At 37.3% G+C, this 27,866-nt stretch overlaps 1 protein-coding gene and 1 non-coding gene across 2 annotated transcripts in view; both read left to right on the top strand.

Moving 5' to 3' along the window:
- The window catches only part of C10H12orf42 (chromosome 10 C12orf42 homolog), a 457,931-nt gene that overhangs the window by 384,069 nt on the left and 45,996 nt on the right, over positions 1–27,866 (top strand). The window lies entirely within an intron of this gene.
- On the top strand, positions 2,993–3,057 carry LOC112436785 (U7 small nuclear RNA). Its single transcript, XR_003025477.1, has one exon. It is a non-coding gene; the product is annotated as a U7 small nuclear RNA (small nuclear RNA).

Here is a 27,866-nt window from a genome sequence, read left to right as displayed (position 1 = left end):
AATAATATATTATGTAGTTTCAAATAGCTAGAAGGAGGATACTGAAGTTCCCAACACAAAGAAATGATAAATATTTGAGATGATGGATATGCTAATTACCCAGATCTGATTACTATATATGTATGGAAACAAATGTTTCCCTATGTATCCCATAAATATGTACAATTATCATATGTCAATTAAAAGATAAAATTAAATTTAAAAAAGATTAGGCAAACCTAGATTTGAATCTGGTCTCTGACATGCACTCACAGTGTGATCATAAGCAAGGTACTTTATCTTTCTGAACCTCATCATTCTCAGATATGAAATGGGGAGAAAAATACCTTCCTACAGTGAAGACTACAATAGATAAAGAACCTAATGAGACTCAGTGAGGACGAGAGACTGAGATTTTCATATGTCTTGTTGAATCCCTAGCATGTTGCACAGTGCCTCCATGCAGCAGCAAATGTTCACTAGCTAAATTGGTGAGAGTACTTTGTTGGCACAGGGTGAGTACACAATGAATACTCACTGTTTTTTATTAACAACTCTTGCTGGAATTAGACATTTGGGAAACATGGCAGGGAGAGGCATATTGCAGTGTCAGTGAACGACTAAGATTGGCCAGGAATCTCTATGACACACTGACAGACCAAGGCAGGTTCCCTATCTTCCCAAATTTATATATATGTATGTGTGTGTGTATATATATATATATATATATATATTTTTTTTTTTTTTTTCTTGGTGAGATGGAGATTTACTCTTGTTGCCCAGGCTGGAGTGCAATGGCGTGATCTCGGCTCACCGCATCCTCTGCCTCCCAGGTTCAAGCGATTTTCCCGCCTCAGCCTCCCGAGTAGCTGGGATTATAGGCATGTGTCACCACGCCCGGCTAATTTTGTATTTTTCGTAGAGACGACGGGGTTTCACCGTGTTGCCCAGGCTGATCTCAAACTCCTGACCTCAGGTAATCTGCCCGCCTTGGCCTCCCAAAGTGCTGGGATTACAGGCGTGAGCCACTGCGCCCGGCCCCAAATTTATATTTCATCAGGAGGCAAAGGACACGTTGATCAGCTCCCCATTTTGGCAGTAAAAATTTGCTCCATTTGACTCTCCTTATCAGAGGTGCAATAATATGTTCACATATCGATCCATTGTTTCACAAATGTTCTTTGATAACCCAAACACCAAGTCCAAAGCACCCCATGACTGAACTCATGCTCATGTGCTACCTGTGCAGATGATCTAGACCAAATCAAGCTACAGTTTTATAAAACCCATCACTGTTTTCATGATTTCCATAAGTGAATCCAGTCCCTTACCAAGAAAATCCAAATGCTATGGGTAGAACTGGGAGAAGTCCCTTTTTGTTCACAAAAGCAAGCCTGGGTCTTTGAACTAACTTTTGGAGATAAATATCTATGTTCTTAAATGAGCACATACTATGTGTCAACTACTGCACTAAATCCTTTACATGTACTAAATATCTTACTATCTTATTAAATTCTCTAAACAACTCCGGGAAGTGGGTAACGAGATTCTGCTTTTATGGATGAGTACTAAGGCCAAAACTAGCCATGGATAAATAAATTACTACCTTCTCCATATGCCCTAAATAGCAATAACCTTTACAATGATTTTACTTTAGTGTCTACACAATTTTCTAAGATGCTCTTTTGACTTTAATGTGACAGAGGAAATAAAATAGCTTAGAATTCTTAGCTTCCAGTATATGATGGCTTTGCTAAGCTGTAATTGGGGTGTGGAGAAAGGCAAAGGCTCTCATAATATCATGTTAAAACTTCAACTGGAACACAAAAAGATGTCCAGGTTATTTTATGGTCGCAATAAAAAATAACCCACTGACTCTTTAGGGTTTCAACTGCAGTTCCACAATTTGAGAGCATTTATTGCATGGCAGCCTAGCAATGAAGAAGGAAATAATAGTATGAGAGATTAATTTTGAAAATATTTAGAGATTAACATAAAGACTTTATTCCCTTTTTGCAAGATGATGTGTGACCAGCCAGAACTCAATGCCGTTTTTACAGTGTATTTTTAGTTCTGAGACTTTATCAGGGAGACTGAAGTTCAGTGTACAATTGGTCACGGCAAAGACCAAGTACACTGAGACACAATTATGCCAGGATGCTAACACTCGTTAGTTGTTTGGGCGTGCCTTTTTTGCATGGCTTGCAAGTTTTCTTGCTTGCCCTGGTAAACACTGAGTCATTTCCATGAATCCTCTATCTGATTGGTAAATGGCCTGAGCCACTGTCCCTGGGTGGATATGTCTGCTTTGGGGTAATAAACAGAAAAAGTCAAGGACACATTTGAAAGTGAGGTCCAGGCCTTCTGTCCTCAACAGCATTGTTTCTAATTCTGATTTGTCATGGATTAATAATACTGCATTATGCTTTTCAGTTTACAAAGTACCTTTATATCCAAGTCTCCTTGCATTCTCATGCAAGGGGACAAATATACAAAGCTGAGGGGTAGAGAAGGTAACTAACTTGCCCACATGATAAAAGCAGAAGTGAAAGAGTTTAGGTCTGCAGTTCCCACACTCTGGTGTTTATCAGAGGGCTTGTGTGCTGGGCCCCAACCCAGAGTGTGTGAGTCTGCAGGTCTGGAGTGGAGCCTGAGAACTTGCATTTCTCACAAATCCCCAGGAAAATATTGATGCCGTTACTGCTCCAGGGACCACACCTTGAGGACCATCAGATTAAGAGACAGACCATCTGAGTCCTAACCCAGGGCCCTTCTCTTTAGGCCACGCTTCCCGTGCACCACAAATGGCCATAACTCCCACTGGCTTTCTATCCCCACCGTCTAAAACTGATCTTTCTTTAAAACGTAAAACACAAGTTGTATTTGAACATTTTAAACCTGTCAACAGAATGTCTCCCACTTTATTGAAACACTTTAAGAATAATGGAAAGCATATATATGTATTTTTTTTTTCTACTGGGAGGGAAAGAACAATTACTAGTCACGGTATTAAAGGTTGTTTGTCAGTTTTTAGAATTTTTCTAGTAGGTTTTCTGATTTTCAATAGAAAACGCCCCCATGAAAGTAAATCAACCAATTGTCTATTTAAAGAAAAACTATAATTTAACAAAAAAATCTAAACTGTTGAGTGTATAGTAGCATTCATGTACATGGCCCCATTTGCCAAAAAGAAACATGTAAGAGATGAAATAAATGTGCAACCTGGTTGGAAATGGTATTTCTATGCCCAGAATCCTAGGTAACTGTTCACAAAACCATGTATCTGAGACATATATTGGAAGAATTCCACAGTATTTAGGAAAAGCAAATTATTTCCACTTAGAAAGGAATTAGCATATTCCAAATTTCCATTATTAAACTTTACTTACCTTAAACCAAACTCTCTCAAATTCAGCACCATTGACACTTTGGCCGGGATGATTCTTTGTTGGTGGGGTCAGGAGGTTAATATGTGCACTATACGACGGTAAGCAACATCAAGGTCCTCTACCCACTAGATGCCAGTAGCACCCCCTTAATTGTAACAACCCAAAATGTCTCCAGACATGGCCAAATGTTGAAAACCAAAACTTTAGGAGAAAAGAACTCAAATTAGTTGAGTTCCTACTCCATACCCCGGAATGTGGGAGCATTTTGCATGCAAGATATTTGGGTTATTTAACTTAATATGGGTTGAGAGATGCTGAGGAAGCCTCAGCCCCCAAACACCTTCCTTCTCTTCCTTGTTGCTAGATCTGAAATCCACTAAATATTTGTTTCCCTTTGGGCTAAACATGTTTGTTTCAGTGAAGTCCTTTAAAGGTGGAAGGACGCCGAAAGCAGTAACCCACTACCACTCATATCTCAGTATGACTTTAGTTTAGGGACAATAGAAACAGGAAGAGAGGCTAGAACAAGGGTGCCCAATGTCAGGAAGAAAGAGTAAATAAAAAGCACTGAACAAATTTCACCGTCTCCACAAGTTTTCCAGTATCTTTTCCAAAAAAAAAAATGATGGGTCAAGCTGAATTCCTCAAATGTGGCTATCACAATACATTAGATGGTTGCAAACCTGTCGTTTCATAGCCTTGGGACTCTACAAGCTCAAAAGTCTCCTTCCTGTCATTTATTCTTTCAGTCATTCAACAAATGCCTAATGAACAAGATTACATGACCAGTAAATGGTGAAGTGATTAGAAGTAGGCCAGCAGGTACAGCACTGTGTGGTGAGTGCTACAGTAGAAGGACGCAGTGAATGCTATGGGATAATAGAAGAGAAGTATCAATCTCAGCCATGGAGAGCTTGGCATACCAGGGAGACATGAAGTTAGAGCTGTAGAGACCAGATCGTGAAGTCCGTGGCATTCCAAGTTAAGGACTTAGTTTGCATTTCATCTAGCAGCTTAGGGAAAGCAATGAAGTACTATTATTTTATTATTATTGTTTTTGAGACAGAATCTCACTCTGTTGCCCAGGCTGGAATGCAGTGGCACAGTCTCAGTTCACTGCAACCTCTGCCTCCTGGGTTCAAGCGATTCTCATGCCTCAGCCTCCCGAGTAGCTGGGATTACAGGTGCTTGCCACCATGCTCTGCTAATTTTTTTGTATTTTAGTAGACACAGGGTTTCACTCTGTTGGCTAGGCTTGTCTGGAACTCCTGACCTCAGGTGATCCGCCTGCCTCGGCTTCCCAAAGTGCTGGAATTACAGGTGTAAGCCACCACGCCTGGCCACAATGAAGTAGTTAAATCAGGGAATAATCTGACCACCTATCAAAATGAATGAGGTAAAATTTGAGATAGAAAGGAGCAAAGGCATATTCTTAAGCGGAATTCCTAATTTTCCTAAGCTAAATGCCTCATAACACTTAACTCTTTCCTTCAAGTCCCAAGATTGCATCTTTGTGCTGGCCTCATCCTGGCCGGGCCTCCTACCTGTTCCACATCCACAGGCTAGAAAACACACTTCACTGGTTTTTGCACACAACCCTGTGGATCCCATCTATTTATTGTTAATGAAATTTAAGTTGGGCATTATTTATAAAGAGATGTTTTGAGTAATATGATACGCAGATAAGACCACAGCCTAAAACTCATCAGCCTCTTATCAGAAGTTGGAGCAATTCTGGAATTGCCAAAGCCTTCCATGGAATGTCAGGCTAGAAATAGAATAGACAGGGTTTGTTCTTATCGTTGTAGATTTTCTGACTCTACAAGATTACCTCAGAACAATTAGAAATCATTTCAAATACTGATTCTTCATGTTCTTTTTTTCCTATCCTTGTGATAATGTAGGTAAATTCTGAAATTAGAATAATGGAGTCATGACTCTTAAAATTCTGTGTGAATTCTTAGCATGATGAAAATGTGCTTCTGAAGGGTGCTTCGAGTGAGCATTAGGGAATGAGAGATCACCGGATAACAAAAGTGCTACTAATGCTGTCTTGTATGCCCCTAAACTCGTACACGAGGAGCTGCCCTGAAAGAATCAAAAGGAATGCAATGCTTTTGAATCTGTCTACCATTTCTCAAGGATCTTTACATGACACCATTACTTTCCTTAAGAGACCACGTTTCTGGTAACTTTTTGAATTTCTTCATGTGTGCTTTGAATATATGTAGTAAGCACTCACTAATATTCATCGAATCAATGAATGACCGAATGAATGGTAAATGATGTAAACCTCCACAGAAGGCTAAATAGAAGGCATAAAAGAGGTTGTTGTTGGAATAAACCAACTAGTAGGAATTCCAATTACATTTGTGCAAAAGTGAAATTTACAGTCATTGACTTCAAAACATGAAAATTACCCTCAGACAGGAGAAAATAGAAATCATAAAAAGTTTTAATACACATCAATGAATAGTCACAAAATCAAAGAGAACAAGTGTTTTTTTTTTACATTTCTATTATTTTTTAATGTTTCATTTTTGTTTTGTATTGCTTTTGGAATTGGTTTAAAGGGAAATCACAAATAAAAGCTAAGTAATAGAAGAAATAAATAAGACCCCAAACTAGGTTAAATTCACTGCAATAACAATAATTCAGTGAACTCTGAGTTTCCTGGCAGTTAAAACATGTAGAGTTTTGATGAAAACCAAGAACTGCCTAGTGCTGTCTGGCCCTTTCAGTCATTATTGGTGCTGAGAATGTGGGAAACATGACTTCTAACAGGTACCAAGTACCCATTTGGTGTCACCACTTAAAAATCTATGTGCATATTTACTATAGATGACTAACAATTAGTGGTTCCAGGATATATTCCTTGTTTGTAAATAAAACCCTTGCCAAATCTGTCTTCTCAAATGCACATACCAAGTTTAAAATGTAGCAAGTTATCCTTTTTCTATAATCTAGAAGGATTTTGAAAACAGGTAATAAAGCTGGGGATAGTTGTTTATTTGTATTCATAACTCATAAAGATTTGGGGCAGCTTTATTCAGTATTTGCATTAGCCAGAAACTTTGTGTAGTATTTTTTAAACTTTATTTTAGTTATAATATATTTCAAAACTTAAAAAAAGCTCAGAAAGTAACATATCAAACTTCTTTGTACCCACCACTTAGATTTTAACAAAAATACTTTGCCATAGTTGCTTCAGAGCTTTTGTTTTAAATGAAATGGATCTGAAGATAATCTTTCCCATTAAACTCTTTCTTCATTCCCAGAGATAACCCTTACTTATCCTGAGGTGGCTATATATCCTTCTATACTTTTACGTTTACTGCATACATATGTTACCATTAGCAATATGTAATCTTGCTTTGTGTGTTTTGAGAATTTATATAAATGCCTTCATACTCAAGGTCTATTTTGATAATTGCTTTGTTCATTAGACAAGTTTTTCTAGTTTCACCATGTTGATACTTATAAATCTCTTTCTCTGATTTTTTTATCCTATATTATTTCAGCATGTAATGCATTTGTTTATCCTCTGCTGATGGACATGTGGGTTATTACTCTCCAAAGAGGTTGCAGCAGACTGTGTGGTTCTGATTCCCATGCAAACCTTGACACTGAACACCATCAAACCTCTGAAGTCATCAGACTTTTATTTTTTATTTTTTGAGACAGAGTCTTGCTCTTTCGCCCAGACTTTTATTTTTATAAACTTGAGGCACTTACATTGTCTCACTGTTGCTTTACTGAAATTTTCCTGGTTACTATTGACGTGTTTTGATATTTTGACTCCCTGTCTGTGAATTACTTCATTAATAACCATTTCATTGTGGACATTGAGTGGGAGGAATTGTTTGTTACTTAATTAACAATAGTTGAAATTATTTATATGTTTTGGATGCTAATTCATTGTCTTTAATCTTTTCATTTGCATTTTAAAAAATCTGTGGCTTCTCTTTTTTATTTGTTCATGGTGTCTATTTTGATATAGATATTTAAATTTTAATGTAGTGCCATTTCTAATCAGTCTTCTCATTTATGGCTTATGCTTTTTGCATCTTATATATGGTATTATTGTTCAGAAATTATATAATATTTAATTATATTATATAAATTATATTATGTAATTATAATAAAAGCATTTTCTCTTTTCTCTTTCTAAATGTATTAAAGTTTCGCATTTCACATCTAGAGCTTTAACCCATCTGGAATGGCAAGCCGGATGTCCCAGAACCATGTTGTCAGTGTTTCTCCCCTACACCACCGCCTCTCACTCTCCAGTGATCTACAATGTTACCTTCATCATATACCAGTTTTACACATGCTCTGGCATGCACCTACAGACACACACACGCACACCCGTATGTGTAAATGGGTTCACACACACACACATTCTCTCTCTCCTATATGTGTAAATGGATTTGTTTCCAAGTTCTCTAGTCTGTTTCATTGGTCTGTTTGTCTACTAGTACATCAATATCATCCTGATTTTATTAATCTAGCTTTATAATAACTTAATATCTGAACAAGAAAATTTCCCCTCCTAATTCTTCTTCAAATTTTTATTGATCATTCTTGGCACTTTGCTCATCCATATTAATTTTAGAATTAGTTTTCTGTCAAGCTCATGAAAAACTCTGTAAGGTTGTGATTAGTTGCATTGAATTTAGAGATTTATTAGATGAGAATTAACATCCTATGATATTAAGTCTTCCTACAAGGACATATGTATCTCTCTTCAAATATTAACATCTTCCTTGTGTGCCTCAACAAAATTTTATAATTTTATCGATAGGAGCTTTCACATCTTTGCTTGGATTTATTCATAGGTAATTTGTAGTTATTTATATATTCTGGAAAAGTTCTTTTTATATTGTGAATACAAGTGCTTTGTCAGATATGTGTTTTGCAGCTATTTTATCTTGGTCCTTGGCTAATTCACATTATTTTTTATTGCAACCTTCCATACAATGTTGAATAGAACTTGATAACTGGCACTCTTGATTTGTTTCTGACTTTGAAGGAAATGCTTCTATCAATACTTATGTTTACTTACAGTTTGAGACAGATTGTCTTTCAGAAAGATTCCTTCAATTTCCATTTCGTTAAAAGTTTTTAAATAATTACTGGGTTGTATTTTCTCTGTTTTTTCAAATTACCATTTTTTTCTTTAATCTGCTGACGTGATAAACTACATTAACCAATATTTCTAATGTTAAATACTATGTATAAACACACACATACACACATACGAGATGGGTTCAATTAATTGCTATTTTATTTGTGACTTTTGCATTTATACTTCTGAAGGAGATACGCCTTTTAAGTTTTCTTTCTAATACTGATTTGTCTACTTTTGCTATGAAGAGGTAATTGGCCTCCTTAAGTGATTTGGGGAGTTTTTCCTTTTTTGCTCTTTTCTAAAACATCTTATATAACAGGACAAGTGTTCTTGGAAGGTTTAAGAGGACTCTAGTAAAATTATAGTGGCCTATTCTTTTTTATAACAAAGAAATTTTGGATATAGATTAAATTTATTTATTTTTTCCTTTCTTTTTAAAAAATTATTATTATTTATTTTAATAGGTTTTTGGGGAACAGGTGGTGTTTGGTAGATTAAATTTATATGATGATTAAAAATAAATCTGCTCGTCTTCTATTATTTTTTCTTTAATCAATTATAGTTATTTATATTTACCTAGATATTGTTCATTTTTATAATTTGTGTTAAATTAATTGATATTATGTTGTTTAAAATATCACTTAATACTTTTAAATATGTTCTATGTCTGTGTTTATTTGCCCTTTTAAACTTTCTAATTTTGACTATTTCTTTCTTCTCTCTTTTTTTTCAATCAGTCAAGCTAGAGAATGATGTTATTAGTCTTTTCAATAGAAAAGCTTTTGGCATAGTTGTTTTCTCTTTTTCTTTTTCATTAATATATTCCCTTCATTATTTCCTTTCTTCTAGTTACTGTAGATTTACAATGTTATTCATTTCCTAATTTCTTGATTTAAATGTTTAACTCATTTTTAATCTTTCCCCCTTTCTAATTTGTGTTAAAGATTATAAATTTTCTCCAAGTACTAGCTTCATTTTATGATCTTTAAAAGGTAGTGCTTATCTTGTCATTTGATTTTAAATATTTTGTAACTTCAATAACACATTTTAAACAGTAAATTATTTTAAAATGTTTTGCTAATTTTCAAATATATTGGCAGTTTCTAACTATAATTCTATTTTTTTATACTTACTCGTGCCAAGGTGTAAGAAAACAGATGTGTATTTCGATTTTCTGGGGCTTTTTGACAATTGCATTGTGACTTTTTGTTTGGTCAAATTTGTAAATGTTAACGGTGTGCTTACTTCAAGAATACTATTTTCTAATTTGGGGCTGTAAGTTTCCAATGTGTAACATATATAGTTAATCGTTTTTATTTTGTTTTGCAAAATTTTTCGTGACTTATAAAAATTATTTTTTCTGCTTAGCTGGCTTACTAATTTCTCAAAGAAGTATGTGAAAACTGCAAACCGTGTTTGTTAATCTGTCATTATCTATATCAAGTTTGCCAATTGCTGCTTTACATAGTAGAGTCTATATGATTTAGTTATTTCAGGTTAAGATAGTTTTCTAGTAAATTGTTCCTTTTATCACTATTCTTAATAATTCTTTGTCTCTTAAAGGCTTATTTGCCTAACATCAATAATGCTGCATCTGCCTTCTTTTGGTGAATATCTTTTCTGGTATACACTTTTCCTTCTTACCCCTTTCAGTCTTTCATTATTATATTTCAGGAATGTCTCTTAGAAACAGTCTAAGCAAGATTTTATATTTTTATTCCATCTCAGAATATCTTTCTTTAGAATATGGAGTTAAATTAATTCCTATTTCTTGTGATTATTGATGAACATATTACTTCTTTTTTGTTGTTTGACTTCTAGTTTTATTTTTACCATGCTTTCTTTTGTTGGTGCTTCTTTTTTTCTCCTCTTTTCCTGCCTTCTTGAGACGATTCCTTCTTTTCCCCGACTATGCATTGATGTCATATATATTATTTTCATACTTTTACTGGGTACCCATAATTTTTAACTCTGTATTCACAAAGCTTAAAGTTTAACAATATCCCCACATTCCCTCAGAAGAAAACAAAAAACTTAGATCACTCATGCCACTTTTTTTAATGTTACGGTTGTCTAAAATTATAATTCCATATTTTTTAAACAAACCCAAATTACTCTTTTTAAAAGAAAATAGTCAATGCTTGTTTATTTTTACCCACATGTTTATTTTATTTTTATTCTATTTTCATTATTTTATTTTTTCACCATTGCTTCTTGCAGCCTACTCTTTTCAGTTTCAGCCTCTTTCTTAGTCAAGCACATCATTTAGTAATTTTTTTTCAATGAGGTTCTGTGAGTGATAAACTGGCTCAGTCATTTCATGACTGAAATGTCTTTATTTACTCACATTCTTAAGTGTTAGTTGATTTAGGCATTATTTCATTATCTTCTGACTTCTATTTTTATTGCCTGAAAGTCTTTTGCCACCCTACTATTCCACAGGAGGGAATATATTTTTTACTCATGATGAGGTAAAAATAAGTTTTCTCTACAGTTTCATTATGATGTATCAGGTATGGATTCACCCTTTTCAGCGTGCTTGGTACTAATGTGCTTCTTCAGTAGATGGATTTGTGTTTGTAATAAACTCTGGAAAATCTCAATCAATTTTTGAATATTTCCTCTCACCCATTCTCTAATCTCATCTTGTGGAGCATCTATTAAAATCATCCTCTTTCACTATGTTATGTCTTCCTTGTCATTAACATCTCTTTCAAATGTTTTATCATTTCATCCCTCTATGTAGCATTCTGTGAAATTTCTTCATATTTAGCTCCAGGTCATTATTTTTCTCCGAATTTGTTGTCAATTTGTGTATTGAGTTTTTAGTTTAAATGAAATTCTACATTTTAAGCCGTACCTTGTAGCTTTTCTTCTAATCTACTGTCTGAGTTTTCAGTCTATTTTACATTTTCTACTTAATTTCAACTTTTATTTTAGATATGGGAGGTATATGTGCAGGTTTATTACATGGGAATATTGCCTGGTGGTGCTGAGATTTGGTGTACAGATCCCATCAGCCTGGTAGGGAGCATAGTACTTGGTCGGTGTATTTTTTTTAACCTTTCCCACGGACCCTCTCATAGTCCATAGTGTCTATTGTTTCCATATTTATGTTCATGTGTGCTCAATGCTTAGCTCCTACTTTAAGTGAGATCATGGAGTATTTGGTTTTCTGTTTCTGCTTCTGCATTAATTTGTTTAGGATTACGACCTCCAGCTCCATCCATGTTATATTATCTTTTAAATTAAGGTTCTTATTTTCAATTTTATTATCTCCTTTGGACATAATAATATCTGAAATTGTGGGGGTACTCATCTTTCTCTTTATGGTGTCTGCTGATTCTCCCTTACAGTGGATCATTCTCCCATATGATTGTAATTTTTGACATCATCATTATATGTATTTTCTTCTTTTGGGTTTCTACACACCAGGATAGAAGAGTCTCTATACAGTGTACAATGGATTCATTTGCTTTTGGTGGTTGGCCCAGAGATTTCTGTATAAGACAAATCCTTACTTGTGTTTCTTTGCTTAGAATACCAGTGCAGTGTGGAAATGTACATTCACATGCCACACCTGCAGGCAATTCAGGCTTGGGTTTTGATACTTCATGGGGAAGGTGGAGACTTTTTTGTCCTGCCTAGAGCCTCAAACAGAAACAAATGTCCTTGCTACTTCCATGACCTTGTGTGTGAAGATGACGTTCTTTCCTTCCTTGTGTGGTGGGGCAGCCCCACCAGGGTTAGAACCTTATGTGGATGCCTCAGGTTCAGCTGCACATCTTGAGTGGCCCAAGGCCATATCTTCTTTGTTTTCTCTTCCTATAAACATGGAAAACCCGGCCAGGCGCGGTGGCTCACGCCTGTAATGCCAGCACTTTGGGAGGCAGGTGGATCATGAGGTCAGGAGATTGAGACCATCCCGGCCAACATGGTGAAAACCCATCTCTACTAAAATACAAAAAATTAGCTGGGCATGGTGGCGCATGCCTGTAGTCTCAGCTGCTTGGGAGGCTGAGGCAGGGGAATTGCTTGAACCCAGGAGGCGAAGGATGCAGAGAGCTGAGATTGTGCCACTGCACTTCAGCCTGGCAACAGAGTGAGACTCCATCTCAAAAAACAAACAAACAAACAAACAACAACAAACATGGAAACCCTAACTCCTAGCTATTGGTATACAGATCCAAACTGACGTCCCCTGGATGGTATTCAATTTGTTTGTTCAGTCTTCACTCTGGCTGTTTATGCTGATATCTTGGAGTATATCTTTCTTTATTTTGAACTTATGTGTGTTTAACTAAACCATGTTATATTTCATCAATACGTGTATGCGTTTTGTCCAGGAATGGGCTCTGTAATGAGTCTGTCTATCATGTTGCCAGACTGTAAGTGCTCACAGGTAATCTTACTTATACAGATACATATGTTGGAGTACTGTTTTTTGCCATTTATTAGCTGTGATATGCCTTTTTTTCTGCTTCAGTTTTCTCATCTAAAAATGAATTTATTCATAACTACTGCATTTGACTGTCATAAGATTTAAATAAAATGATGTATATAAGCTGGGCACAACGCCCACATATAGTAGCCACATAATAAATGTGAGCTATTGGGCGTGGTGGCGTGTGCCTGTAATCCCAGCTACTTGGGAAGCTGAAGCAGGAGAATCGCTTGAACCTGGGAGGCGGAGGTTGCAGTGAGCCGCGATCGCACCACTGCACTCCAGCCAGGCGACAGAGCGAGACTCTGTCTGAAAAAAAAAAAAAAAGTGAGCTATTATATGAAATTGATTACTATCGATTAACTTAAATTATGTTGAATATTTATAACTATAGATTTTGGAGATTATTGTAATCGTTTTAATATGTTTTTAGTAAGTATGAACTTATGTTTGTATGTAGTGTGCTTACATTTTATTTTCCAGAATCTTAAAGGAAAAAAAAATATTGGGCTCAAAATATCTTCTTTCTGATGATTTCTCAGGGTCCATAGAGGCTATGATTAAATAAAATTTAAAAATCTAACAGATAGTGGTACATTTCGAGTTCAAATAGATCTTTATATGCCTGTGACTTGTCTGCTAGCCTATCTACCTCTCTGATTCAATGTGCTACATCCAAAGCTGAGATCCTTTTCCCTGTGTCCTTGTTTATGTGAGAAATGTTTTCAAGGGAGAGATTCAAACAGTCAAGGAAGATCCTTACCTTATAGGCAGTAGGGATCTAGGAAGGGATTAAAAGCCTAGGGATGGTGTAATCCAGTTTGCATCCTAAAGAGATGGCTGTTTTCGGGGAAGATGGGTTGGAGGAGGATGTAGTAGAATTCTGAAGTGGTCCCCAAGCTTTCCACTTCCTGATGTGCACACACTGTGTAATCCCCTATGCTTGAGTTTGGAAGGAACCTATGGATATGATGGCTCCCTTGATTAGGTTACATTATATAGCAAATGATGGTGAGAGAGTCACTCTTGTGCTTAGTTAGATTATGTCTAAGACTGTCTTAGCATACTAGGGTGGAGGAAAGATGAAAGTCAGTGAGATGTGTTTCTGCTGGTCTGGAAGAAATAAACTCTCATGTGTATGGAGAAGACCTGTGGCAGGAATAATAGGTGACTTCTAGAGCTGAGAGTGGTCTCTAGTTGATGGCCACCAAGAAAGCAGGCATTTCAGTCCTACAACTCTAAGGAACTGAAGTCTGCCAACAGTCACATGAGCTTGGTAGAAGACCCTGAGCTCCAGAAAGGAACATAGTCCAACTATCATCGTGAATACATCCTCATGAGACCCTGAGTAGAGAATCCAGCAAACCTCAACCTGACATCTGACCTACAGGAATCATGAGATAATAAATAGGAGTTGTTTTAAGCTGCTAAATTTGTGCTAACTTTATACATTGCAATAGACAAGCCTGTCCAACCTGCCTTATTTTGTTGTTGTCATTGTTCTGTTTTATTTTAAGCTTTTTAGCAGTGAGAAGCCATAGTTTTTAGTTTCTGTCTGTACCCATATTCTGAAAAGAGCAATGAGGAAGGGACTTTACTGGCCCAACCAGAAACAGAAACTAAGAACCCATGACTGCATTCTCTCCCTTGGACACCCTAGTAAGACAGAGAGATCAGTTGGGTTACTGTAACGGCTCAGTCCCAAATGAGACAGATCTAGATTAACACTGAGTGTTCTGGAATGGAAATGATGACAGTGTTGAAGGAAGATAAATTAAGAACGTAGACATGAACTTAGTCATCGAGTAAATGTCAACATGGAATGTCCCAGAATGGCCTTAAGGTTTTGGGGAAGATCTTGATTCTTTTAACCAAATTAGAGAAAACAAAGGTGAGGAAAAGTTTTACCAGGAACATAATGAGTTCAGTTTGGGACTGTTAATAAAAATGGTCCCAATTATTTCTCTCCATGTGAACATGCTTCTTTGCAATGGATCTTTGCAGTTCTTACCACCAAGAAGTGGAAACCCATTTCACTCCTCTTCTCCCACCCCTTGAATCTGGGCTGGACTTGAGTCTTGTATTGGCCAATAGAATAAAGAGGAAGTAATGGCATACCAGTTCTAACTCTAGGCCTCAAGAGGCCCTGAACACCTTTGCTCTTTCTCTTGGTACCATGCAGCCCCATGTGAGCAACTCTAGGTTAGCCTACTACTGGATGGAAGACTACATGCAGCAGAGATAGGTCATCCTGACTTATTCTGGGCCAGGCAGGCCTTACCTTAGCAGACAGCTGACCACAGACACACGAGTAAATCCAGCCAACACCAGAACAACCACCTTGTTGAACCCAGCCCAAATTGCCAACCCACAGAATTATGAGCTAAATTAGTAGTTATTGTTTTGAGCCGCCAGGTTTTGGGGTAGTTTAAAATACAACAAAAGCTGACTTTTACAGACATTAATTTTGAGGCACTTATGAAATATCCATTTAGGTATGTTCAGTGGGTAGTTTGGGTTCTAGACATGGACCATAGCAGAGCAGATGATGTTCTAGATAGAGATTTAGGAGTGATCAGCTTAGGGATGAATGTTGACATCAAGGATGAACATGAGTATAGTTTTTAATTTTCTGAACAAGATGTCAATTTCTTGATGATAATGGCTATTGTTAAATATTGTTCTTTATTCAGCTCTACTGCCATTATTTTTAAGGAGAAACTGTTATGAGATGAACAATTAGGAGAAATGCCTATGAGAGTAATCAACTTTTCTCTTGAGCTTATCTGAGGTGTTAATGCAGCTTGAATCATTCCTCTCAGAATGAAATGTTTGGAAAACAAAGTTTAAATTTGCCCTTTCACTAGAAGGGCAAAAAAAAAAGTTTTTACCTTTACTGTTCTACAGGCTAGTGGACCATTCTACCCAAGGCATATCCATGCATAATGTATGCTACTCAAAAGAGAGAGATCAGCAACAGTCAACCTAACTTGCAAGGTCTTCTTTTGATCCTTGTGATAACCTTGTGAAGTTGGTATTAGGATTATCCCATTTTCCAGGTGAAGAAATGGAGGCTCCCGAGTTTAAAATGATGCTCAAGATTACCCAACAATTATATTTAAGAGCCAGGATTCAAACCTGCTTTTAAATCAAAGTCTCTCACTCTTTCCACCTCACTACCACATCCCAGAAGACTTTTTGAATGTATAATCGAATTCAGTTCTCACCACTATCTTGGGAGGTACTCCTAGTCATCCAAAAACCTCTTTGCCTTATATATCTTTTTATTTGTCCTCTCCAACACACTATTATACAGTTTATTTTACCCTATCTAAAATCCCTTGTAAGCCTCTCCACATGGCCCAAGAAATAGGGCAGAGCCAGACTGGGTTATGCTTCCAAGTGAGTCACGCTAACCTATCTTGTCATTAGAAATGGCTCTGAGTCTTTATCTGCCCACAAACTCTAATTAATGATCATTTAACTGTACTGTCAACTCTGTTTAAATTTGAGTGATACCAGTTGTTTCTTCCTTGGGCCAACCAATAGCAACAGGGGAAGGCATTCATGCATGCCATTGTCCGGGTGGTTCTGGGCCTATAGCAGCCCAGTTTAATGGGCATTCAGAGCTCATTAGTGAGGAAACACATCAGGAGTGACCGCTCCGGTGCCACACGTTGCAACTAATAGCCCTGCCGAACAGAATCGTTTCTGTTTCTGCTCAGTTGTTGTGAAATTCTTTCAATGTCAACAAGTGGTCGTGTCGGCAGGAGCCCGCCATCCTGCCCAGCAGTTTTATCCGTTGCTCTCCTGAGCCAGACTTGTGTCCTCCTCCATTGTCCAGCCCCACAAAGGAGCCTGAGCAATCACAAAGCTTTCACAGCCATTCATCATCAGCTCACCGATTCTGCGGGCAAGATTGCCCGCCAAAGTTTGGGCCAGTCCTGTGGGGATGGCATGTATGGATCCACAGGCAAGACACACTGGGCCTCTGCCCCCTGCCTTGGGGATCTGAACAGACAGAGAACAGTACAGACAGTTTGATTTCCTCATCCAAGCAAAAACCAAAATTACATGTAATATGGAGAATCAGACTAAAAATGCACTTTGAGAAAAACAAAAAAATTGCAGGTGTGGCAAGCTTGGGTAAATTATTCCATCTGGCAAAAATATTCTGTAGTGGAAAAGAGAGGAAATTCTAATCAAAGTGGGCATTTGGCACCAAGAGTCAGCAACAGGTTTATCTACTCAAGAGATGCATCTTCTCTTATTCACAAAAAACTTGGTATATTTGCTCAGTCCATAGAAATGAAAGTTGTCTATAAAACATCATGCAAACTTTCTAATCTATATTAGGGTTTTAGAAAAAAAGGGTTTTTATCACCAGGTTGTTGAGAATTGGTCCTATTTGCTTGAAATACAGAAGCACTAGAAAATGGTTTCCCAAGTATACTATTTTAAAATCATAAGAAAAGTGCCTTATATTTTAAGTAAAAGAAAAAACTGTGCTCTCCTTGGATGATATACTTTCTTCATTCTTTCAGTGTTCTCTGAAATAAATATCTGTTATAATTGGCTTCGTATTTGACAAAGTAGGCAATGGTCAAAGTGATAAAAATTCTTAACTCCTTAGCTCACCCTCCAAGCCCCAGTCCTGGGCTCTGAATGTCTTCAGTGTCCAGTATCTGTATGCTCTTGTAAATACCTCTTTCCTCCACTGGATTTTTAAATTATTGGTTTGTGCATCTGTATCCCTTGCTAGACAAAGAGCTGCTACAAAGCTATTTCTATTTATTGATAATTTTTGGTTGACTAAACACATAGAGATGAGTAAATGCTCAATAATTGTTCAGTTAGGTAATCCACATCACAAAGTTGTCAAAAAGTGAACTATGTGTTTGCATTTTCCATCTAGGAGTCCAACAAAATATCATCAGCTATTTAATATTTTGGAGCATTTAATATCCAGGTCATATTTCAACTCACAGCCCTTGCAAATGTGGAGCTTTAGGATACAGTAGTTAAATAAAAATTACTTCCAGATCCAATATTTATGGTAGGATGAACAATTTTTTTTATTGTCTACATTGTCATTGACAAACAATATCTAACTGAATTTCTTTTTTGTTTTCCTCTTAAGATGTGCTTTCCTTTCTGCTATATCTGTTATCTTTGTTACCATCACCTTAGCTTCCAGTTATTGAGAACTTACTATGTGCCAGATACTGCTTACAACTCCAGTCTTTGCTCAATCAAATCCACCCAGTTGCTTTTATTCATTCCATGAATATGTAGGATAGCATGATGGTTTTGCAGTCCCTGTAGGCATTATTATATGTGGAACTCTTTGCAAAGCCTGCATTTTAAAAGATTCTGAAATACTTTTGTGGGTGTCCTGTTTCAGATGCTAGAAAGATGCTAATGGACCCTTCTGACTTTCTTTTTGGTGCTTCTCTTAGGCAGCATTTTCAAAAGATCACTAACTCATACATGGGCTTTACCTCTCTAGATGAAGCTGCACGATGTCAAGGTAAGCAAATGACCCTTGCTTCTTTTCAGGGTGAGAGATGACATGCATTGATTTCCAAAGAAGTTCCCAGATGATGGCTGAAACGCAGACTTTGAATTGTTTTTGCAATTATTAAAATAAGAAAAACCAATAATATATGAAGTCTTTATTTTTTTTTTAAATAGTTTCTCTGGTATCTTTAGTAAGTTGGTTCTGACCTACACAAATGTCATTTGTTTGTAAGGGCTGTATATGAATTACTTCATTTAATCCTTCTAAGGATTTTATGAGGTAAGTCTTAATATTATCTCCATTTAACACATTAAAAAAAGATGCCTAGAGGAGCTAACCAATCTGCCCATGGTTAGGTACCTAATAGGCCACAGGGCCAGGTGTGATTCTCCTTTCAGGGCCTATGTGCTCAACAAGTGTACATATTTCCATTGGTTTCCATTCTGAGGCCATGGCGGAACCATAAATTTACCTTGCATCCTTTGGCAGTTGCAGATAGAAATTTCCTTAAATAAGTTTCTTGTAATGCTAGAACTGCTTTGGCAATATTGGCCCAATATTTCCAGAGGGATGTTGTCTAAGAAAGCCTTTCTAAATGCAACTTGCAATCTCTTGTTCTTCAGGTCATACGAGGACAGCTCTTCACCTGTATGACCACCTTGAACTTTTCACAATAGGACATGAAGGTGTTTGTTTTGTTTTGTGGCTTGCAGTCCCCACAGCATGTCACAGAGGAAGTGATATGGAACTATTATCAAAAGCAGCTTTTGTGTCCCATCCGCATGAGTGGGGAATGAAGGGCTTTGCAGCGCATTTCTTTGGGGGACTTTAAAAAGGATAATTGAATTGTTTAAATCAAATTTGGGTGCCTCTGTCACAAATCATTACCTGTCTTTCCTCTATCTATCTCTTTGTTTTTCAAATTAATGGCACATACCACACACTGACCTCCATTAGCTTAATTTGGTTGAGACATTTTCCAGTCCGTATCATCAAAATGAGAGAGAAAATTATGTTGGCCAGGGAACCATCTGTACAGTGCAAAATGTTAAAGCAGCAGGCATTTTTCTATATTTTCTCATTTTTGAAAGACTCTGTATACAACTCTAAATACTTAAAGTCACTAACTCAACACATTTCTCAGATTACTAATTTGGATTTCATAAATGAGACTGGTATTTCTGTTGCCTAGGATGAAATTCAAACTATTCTTATATTCGAATCCTAAGACATGCACTACATAAAGAATGCTAAAGCCTTTGTCTACTTAATCAAATGTTTCTCTTAATGGAGAGTGCTATATATAGCTCTCTGTATTCTCTAGCATTTCACAAGAAGTGCTATGAACTAAAATCATCTCCAAACCCACCGGCTCAGCACACTCAATTTTTAATGTGTTGACACATTAACTAGAGCTAATTGCTTTCTTTTGTAAACTAAGTGATACTCTAACTTTCCAGTTAGGTTAGTTATTTTCAATATATATCTGAGATTAAGAAATATGATCTGTAGATTAAATGGTCATAAATAATTCAATTCAGCATAAACTTTTAGTATGTGTTCCAGTAATTTTGCCAGGCTGTAAGGACACAACATTGAGAGGAAAGTACACTCTTTAGTAGAGAAAATGTACAGTGATTGTTTGCCTATCAACATCACAATGTATTCAAAAATCTCTTTATAAACACCATATAGACACAAGGAGGAAGCCTGGTGAAGTACAGTAGAAAAGTGGCAAGACACTAGTTGTTGGCCCTGGTTCTTCCTTTACCAGATGTGTGACTGCAAGCATGTCACTAAACTGTGCCAGGTCTCAGCTTCCTCATGTGTTAAACCAGGGCCTTGAACAAGATGTAAGTTTCTCCACCCATCCTCCACCAAGGACCCTTTAAATATCTTTTCCTCAGCTTCCTTATGTTTTGAAAGAGTTAATCTAAGAAGTATTTATTGATTATTTGCTATTGTTCATTAATAATTACTTTCTACTAAAAATCTTTATGGTATTGCCAATCAGAACTTTTCATAAATATGGGACCACAAGGTTGCCAAGCTAATTTGATATGATTGTAACTGAAATCAATAAAATCATACGTTAGTAAGTCAAGGCCAGAGGTGCTCAAATTTTTTCCTTTCATGGCACCCTTGAGGACTCAAAAAATTTTTCACAGTGCCTCAAGGCCAAAATAAATATCTAAAAGTTCTGTTTATTAAGTACTTGGGTCCGAACAACTTAATAGGCATTTATGTCCTACGAATTTTTATTCAAATGATAGCCATTTTAATAAAAAATACACCTAAATTGAAAAAAAAAATTATTCCATTCTTATAAAACCATGATTATTTACTAACAAAAAATGTGTGCTTGTTGGGCACTGTATGCCTTTACAAACCTTGTAATCAGATAATTTCCTGTTCTACATTCACTTTCACATGGCACCTGATTGCTTTTTACGGCAGCAATGGCCAAAAACTCAGTTTTACAAAAATAGGTTAGCAAAAGAAACGGAGCAAAATCTAATTTTGAGACCATGAACTACTTTGAGCTAGAAATGTGCCTGGTGTCTGACAGATGTTGAGTGTTGCTGTGTTTTCCATAAATTTAGAATTATCCCTCAGTGCCCCATGAGTTCACTTCAGCACCCCACCTCAACCCCAGTGATCCCTGGCACACAGTTTGGGACCCACAGAACTGGGCAATCTTATCATGGTCAAATGTGTAATTTTCACTAGGTTTTCAGAAAATTGTTCTAATAAGACTTTTAGAGACCTCACATCAGGAACCACTAGACCAGAAGCTCTTCAAAGTCCTCCCGTTCAACTCTAATATTGTGGCATTTATTCACTCAGTACTTACTGAGCACCTACTATGTGTCAGGAATTGATCTAAGCTCTTAGGACACAACAATTGAACAAAACAGATAAAAACCCTCTGCCTCTGTGGAAGTTTTGTTCTAGCAGGGAAAGACAGAAAAATAAAATTATCATAATAAATAAGTGAGGTGTATGGTATGTTGGAAGGCAATGCATTGTAGGGAATGAAGGGTAAGGTCAATGCAATTTTAAACAGGGCCATTGGGAGTAGATCTTATTGAAAAGGTAACATGTAGGCAGACTTGAAGCAGGTGACTCAGTCCTACCCAAATCTACAAGAGGAGTGTTTCAGGCAAGGAACAATGGGGCACAGGAGCTAAGGCAGAAGAGTACCTGGTGTGTTCAAGGGCAGCAAGGAGACCAGTGTGAAGGGATCAGAGCTACCAAGGAGTGGCAAGGTAGGAAAAGAGGTCGCAGATAAAGTGGGGCTGGAGGCAGAACAGGCAAGGCCTGGTAGAGCAGTATAAGAGCACTAGACTTTATTCTGAACCTGATGGGGCTACTAGAGGTTTCCAATGAGGGTATGACATGATCTGACTTACGATTTAATGGGATCACTTCAGCTGCTGTGTTGAAATAGATATGAGGGAAGGGACCAATCGGGGGCTATTACCATAATCCAGGTGATAGTTGGTGGCAGCTTAAAACAGAGTAGCAGCAGAGGTGGTAAGAAACGCTGGCGGGATTTTCCAATTGATTCTGAGATATAAAAAGTGAAGTCAAAATCACCCCAAGATTTTGGACCTGTGGTAAAATTAAATACTACAACTTTAAATTGTTTTAATTGATTTCATGCAGTCCATAGAATAATAAAATTAACTTTGATGTTACATTTTTAATTGCATCTAACCTTTTATACTCAACACTACTTAGCTCAGGAATTAAACAGCTTTACTAGATGATTACTTCAGAACACATTAACAACAGTTCAATCCAACCGGACACATGACACAAACCACAGATATTTAATGAAGGAAATAATCTTTTTTCCAACAAATGTGTATCTTGAATTTTATGTGGCAGGCAACATCTAGGCTTTCTAGATGATTTAAAGAGGAATCTATTCTATTCCTACTTTCAAGGGTCACACCATTTATGAGGGTAAATAAAACATGTACATATAATGTATTTAAAGATAAAAGGGTCATAAATGAGGTGCTGGTGAAGAGCTGTGGAAAGTCAGAGGAGGAAGAGATGACTCCCAGCTTTTTATGTGAAAGGAAAGTACCAGGGGAAAGAACTCATGAATTAAATGAACCTCTAGGAGTGAATACCTAGAAATACCTAGAACTGAATCCTGTTGAGATAATAGGGAAGAATAGCCTCTGTGGTCTATGGATTAAGACAATTCAGGAATGGGTTGTTCCCTTTAAGTCTTGTAGGAGGTAAGATTTGTTTTGATACCTATATAGTAAAGCCATGAATGGGGTTTGAACTTCATTCAATATGAAAGGGAAAACCACTCAAAGTGTTTTAATAGGGAACTAACTTGAAAGAATCCAGACTTGAAGAAGGTTAGCCTGACAGCAAAGGGCAAAATAGGTGGGAGGAATGAGAAACCAAGGATGTAATGGCATAAGTAAGATAGATGGTCATAAAAACCTGATATAGGCTAGTGGCAGGGAAAGTAGAAACAAAGTCATTGATTTAAGAGATTTTAGGGCAAGTTGTTTCTCCCACCACTGTCTTGACCAGGAGGAAAATCTTGAGCAGATCCCTCTCATATCTAGCCAAATACACTTTGGACTTTTCCTCCCACAGCACCACGCCCTCCCTTAAGTATACAGACCAGAGTCCATTCTCCAACTCAAGAGGTGAGTGGGAGAGGAGAAGTTAGCAAAGTAAGTGAAAGGAGGCTGCCTACACAGAGGACTGAGCAAAGTCTTAGGACTTAGGACATCTAAGTCTTGAGTCATTTCTGCTGGCTACTATCCACAGATTAGCACCAGATGCTACCATGAAGAACCATTACTAGAGCTGCCCAGCATGGCCATGTATATTGCTTGCTGAGATGAAGCTTCTGTGAGCAGTGAACACTGGCTTAGATACCTGCGGTTCATGGGCTTGGTTAAGGATGATGTCTGTCCCCAGGAATGCAGGCTGTGCAAGTCCTGAATGTGGTCAGTCCTGGTATCCTTGTCCTGGAGCCCACCTATTTCCCTCTTTATTCACATCCCCTTTGTTCCTCTCACCTTTCCCTCCAACCCAAGACATCCTTATCTAGTGTATATGCATAAGGGAGCTGAAATTGACTACAAATTTCTCCACATATAATGTTTACACTGAGTTCTCTTGGAGTCTTGGCTTTCGAACTCAAAGACCAAGGATTGTTTTGTTCTGTGGAATTTCTTTACTGCCATCTGGATGGCAGTCATTGTAGGATAGAATGTGTAAATGGGCATGGCGGGGAAGGGACAATGGAATGTACTCTCCAGTTCATCACGAAAATATCCTGCTGCAAAATGCTGCAGAGATTGAATCTATAGACCTTAAAGCAGGTTTAACAGCAACCAACAAAGACATGGTCAAGCTGAACTGGAGACTCATAGGACAATCTTGAAAAATAAGAAACCAGGTGTGAGAAATGAATGACTGCAGCAGCCTTGGCTTGAGGTTGATTCAAAGTTTTCTTTATAGAGGAAATAGTAGGAATCATGGGATAGGATAGAAATGCTAAGAAGAAATGTTGAAAGAAAAGAGAAGGGATGCAGCAAACAGAGCCCCATGCAAGGCCAGAAAAGAGAAAAGATGCCAAAGTTATAGCCCTAAGAAAGGTCCAGAGATGTGGACAGGAAGTGGTGAGAGGAGTCAGAAGTGAAACAGGGAAGAGGGAGACCCAGGATGGTGGCGCATCACACAGGTGTCAGGCTAAGCGTTTCTGGACAGAGCGGCAAAGAATCATTCTTGCTATAGCAAGGTTGAGGACTGTGAAAAGGGTTTGGCCACTTAGATGCCCTGGCAATAGCCTTGACTGTGAAGTAATCACTTATTTCTATATGTGATTATCTCATGATACAGTCCTTAACAAATGCTGTAGCAATGGCTTGAAAATTCTTCAGTTGGTACTTCATGATATTCTATTAATACTGGCTGGATAGGGGAGGGTAGAGATTGGGTGATGAGTGTGGGGAAGGCAGGAGAATACGTGGCACTGAAGTCATTCAATAAATAAATAGCATTCTTAGAATGTCTCAGATGAATTGTGAATTACTGTAAAAGGTGTTATTCTGTTGTTATAGTAATGCAAGCAGCAGCTCCATGTAATTAAGAGGTCTGTTAACTTAGACCTCATGGTGAATATTTTCATGCTGTAATATCAAAAGGACTGGAACTCCAAGGTTACTCTCTGGTAGGTAAGTGTCACAAAATCCCAAATTCATATGCTGTTTTTTCTCCCCGTGCAAACTAACAAAAGAGTGTGTGTAAGGAATTTGAGATTAGTTCTGTCTATTGTTAGCTCCCTGCATCTTCAAAGCATATCCCCGGGAACATCCTACCAGAAAGCGAATGATAAACAAACAACTCGTTTACTTCCTGCTCTGTTCTCCAGTGACTAAGACTTATGGCTGAGAGGTAATAGAAATCTCTTGAGCCTTGTAGATATTGGAGGAAACTAACATCCTTTGTGGTATCCCCAAGAAATTTTACTAGTCAGAGAAAGCTATTTTCTAACAAACAAGAACATAGCGAACCAAACAAACAAACAAAAAATCTGCTTTTCCCCATATATTGATCCTTCTCTGCAAGTGCTGTGATCAGTTACCACCACAGCATCTGTTACAAGTACTTGTGATGACAGTCAACCTGCCAGAGACCTTTCCTACTGATAAACTCTTCTCTAATAGATATGACAAACCAATAAATTAAATAGTTTAAAAGAGACTTTTCCTCCTGGTGAGGACAAGATTTGGTCTTGTAAGAAAACAACATTGTGCATTCAATGTTGTTTCGATCTTGGAAAAAAAGGTGATTTCAAATGAAATCCATTATTGTTTAATGTGTTTCTAAAAGCAAAAGATGGATGAAAACCCCAAATGTCTTTTAAATGAAGGACAACAGATCTCTAAACTAGGTAACTGATGCATAAATAACAAGAATCTACCCCTTCATCATAGTACATGTGGCTGACAATAGAATGATCCCAGTTTCCAGATTAATTACAGACCTGCATTTTCTTCTACTAACATGATTTTTTTTAGATGGAACTTTACATGTTTTCTGTTCCTTTCTCCTGTTTCTATCCCAAACCAAAGAGAGAATAGCTTCTCTATCATTTTTCCATACCAGATACAAAAACAAAATGAGGAGAACGACAAGAGTGCTCTGTGACTCCAAGAAAATGTTTGTTCTTGTATCTTTTTTTTTTATTTGAGGCAGGGGGGGAAAAAACTTCACAGAGGAGTAAACCTGAGACACTGATTCAAGAGCCAGACAGTTCAATGAACAGGATAATCGGGGTAGTTTTTGACAGGTGCGGCTGCCTGCCTATAGCTGGCATATAATCATTACCATTTTAATAAAGCTCTAATAGGGGGCTGATCATTCAATGGGGTGTGAGGATCCTAATTCAGCTCCCAATCCCACATGAATGTGGTAGAATTTGCAGGCTTTGTTTTCCTCTTTTGTACCCCTGAATGCCAATAATTACTGGCTATAGATTCAAAAATTCTTAGAACTGGAAGCTAAATTAGCTCTCCTAATACTGCACAAGAATGTCAATACTCATAAAAAAGGAAGCAAGTGGTTTTTTTTGTATTCTTTTTTTTTTTTTTTACACTTGTAGGCATTGTGAAGACCAGCAGTTGAAGTGGGCTGGCTTACAGCATGAATAATGACATTACTGTCTCTCTCATGAAGAGCCCTCCCTCTCTCAGGAACAAAAAGTTATCCATTGGTTCTAATAAAATAAGTCTTCTAAAATCATACATTGATTTTTAAGTTTCTGCTTTTTTTAATGTGAAAGAATCCACGTCCTCTCTCTGGTCTGGTTTAAAGGCAGAATTTGTAAATATTCTACAACTCCCGGTTGAAATGTAGGTATCTTTCTGGGGAAAAAAAAATGCCTTAACCTCCCTAAAGCCTATCTCCAAAGAGAATATTCATAATCAAACCACTTGGATCATAGGTGGAATTGTAATTATAACTATTATGATATTGGAGATCATTATTTATATAGCTCAATGGGCAGAACCCCATGCTTAATGTCTTCTATGGGATTTTTCATCTGATCTCTCAACACCTCTATGAGGTGGATTTTTTTTAGGCCCATTTGCAGAGGGTGACACTCTGAGTGATTAAACATTTTACCCAAAGTTACACATCTAGCAAGTGCTGGAGCAAGGACTCAAACTTCGCATTTCAATTTGTGTTTCTTCTAAGGGCCATTTTTCTGAAGCTCCTCAAGGCTTCAGCATTTAATTCGGTGGTGACTGTGCCTCATCCCGAATCCCACCCAATGTCACAAGGTGCCATAGCCATTCACTTCCCCTGTGTCGCCAGAAACGTTTCCTCCATAAAGCCAAAAAAAACCTGATTGAGATCATGCTGTGGCTGATACTAGGAACAAACAAGTACATTTGAATTTTCTTCCTTCAGGCATCAGACCACGCTAAACAAGTCATGGAGAATGAAATCTTAGCAAGAAAAATTTAATTGTTGATAGCTAATCTTCAGAATAGTCCATCTACACTGATGACTTGCTCCATTGCTATCCTTTGAGATCTGTGCAGGAGCTGCCCTGCTGGCTCTGGGTTCTAATACAGTGTGTGTGGGTAGCAGGTAGATAATATCACACACATGCTCACTTTAAAATCTCTTCGGTGTCCATTGCAGACAAATGGAGGTTTTCCAGGTAACTGTCTTTCAATTCCAAAAATACTGACCCTCATCTTCAGGCCCTGTTTTGTTTTTTAATATATTTTATTCATAAAACTTTTAACTAAGAGACACTTTAAGTTTTTCACTTTTCAATAAGCAAACTGAGATTCAGAGAGTTGAAGTTTCCTGACCAATGTCACACAGTGGACAAGATGCCAGAATCCAATTTTCATGATGTTTCAGAATTAATTTCACTACGAATCAAGATGACTGGGAATCTTTAACACACACATACACACCCACACACAGACACATACACCCTCTTAATAAAATCTCTACTAATTACACCCATCTCATGTGAAGCATCACTAAGAAAATATATTGTTAGGTCTAATTCTCATATGAAATATTGGAGTCTCATTACCGATTTCTTATGGGCCAGTATGAATCAGGAGAAGATACGCCCTGTAAAGAGATGTCCATTGACAGTACATATTTATTTTCCTAAGTGTTCTAGGCTGACTCTGTGTCACTCAGTGCAATTCTGTATTAGTTAGCTGTTGCTGCAAATGAATTGCCTCAAAATTTAGCAGCTGAATGCAACAATACACTTTCTTTTAAAAAATCTCACCATTTGTTTAGGCCAGAAGCTCAGGAGCTGCTAAGGTGAGTGGTTCTGACTCAGGGTCTCTCATGAGGTTTTTGTCAAGATGA

Source organism: Pan paniscus, chromosome 10 (assembly GCF_029289425.2).
Source record: "Pan paniscus chromosome 10, NHGRI_mPanPan1-v2.0_pri, whole genome shotgun sequence".
NCBI lineage: Eukaryota > Metazoa > Chordata > Mammalia > Primates > Hominidae > Pan > Pan paniscus.
The sequence above is the reverse complement of the archived record's forward strand: the minus strand, read 5'-3'. Positions and strand labels throughout refer to the sequence as shown.